The sequence below is a fragment of the Sapajus apella genome, unplaced genomic scaffold, assembly GCF_009761245.1.
Source record: "Sapajus apella isolate SASKATOON/1434 unplaced genomic scaffold, GSC_monkey_1.0 scaffold6, whole genome shotgun sequence".
In the NCBI taxonomy this organism is placed as follows: Eukaryota; Metazoa; Chordata; class Mammalia; order Primates; family Cebidae; genus Sapajus; species Sapajus apella.
Window position 1 is genome coordinate 59,742,743 of NW_022436946.1, and position 1,249 is coordinate 59,743,991.

The following is a 1,249-nucleotide window of genomic DNA, read 5'->3' on the forward strand; positions in this document are numbered from 1 at the left end:
TTGAACTCCTGACCTCAGGTGATCCACCCACCTTGGCCTCCCAAAGCACCAGAATTACAGGTGTGAGCCACCGTTCCTGGCCCCCTTGACTTCTTATACTCCTCAGTCACTGACCAGTTTATATACACCCCATTTTGCCACTCTGGGAGTTTTTAGAACCGACTTATTTTCCAGACAAAGAAAGTGGAATAATTTAGAATTTAGGGTAGAGGCCAGGCGAGGTGGCTCACGCCTGTAATCCCAGCACTTTGGGAGGCCAAGGTGGGCGGATCTCTTGAGGTCAGGAGTTCGAGACCAGCCTGGCCAACATGGTGAAACCCCATCTCTACTAAAAATACAAAAATTAGCTGGGCTTGATGGTGCATGCCTCTAGTCCCAGCTACTAGGGAGGCTGAGGCACAAGAATTGGTTGAACCCAGGAGGCAGAGGTTGCAGTGAGTCGAGATCGCACCACTGCACTCCAGCCTCGGTAACAGAGCGAGACTGTGTCTCAAAAAAGCACACAGAATGTGGGAAAAATTATTTGCTAATCATATATCTGATAAAGGACTTATATCTAGACTATATAAAGAATTCCAACAATTTAATAATAAAAAGACTATCCAATTTTTTAAAAGCAAAGGATTTGAATGACCATTTCTCCAAGGAAGATATGCAAATAGCTGATAACCACATGAAGAGATGCTCAACATTGTTACTGTAGTTATTAGGGAAATGCAAATCAAAATCTGGAATGAGATACCACTTCACATTGACTAGTCTGTTTAGAATTTAAAAAGACAGAAAATAATTGGTGTTGGTGAAGATATGGCAAAAATAGAATCCTTATACATTGTTTGTGGGATTGTAAAATGATGCAACTGTTTTGGAAATTGTTTGTCAATTTCTCAGAATGTTGAACAGAGTTACTTATGACTCAGCAATTCTACTCCTTGGCATATAGCCATGATATTGAAAACATATATGGACACACAAAAGTGTACACAAATGTTTATATCAGCATTATTCATAATAGTCCAAAAGTGGAAACAATTCAGATGTCCATCAACTGATGAAAGGATAAATAAGATGTGGTATATCCATACCATGGAATATTATTTGGCCATTAGAAGGAATAAAATACTGATAAGTGCAGCAACATGGATGAACCATTGGAACATTATGCTCAGTGAAAGAAGCCAGACTCAAAAGGCCACATTTTGTATGGATTCCATTTATATGAAGTGTCTAGGAAAGAGAAAAACCACAG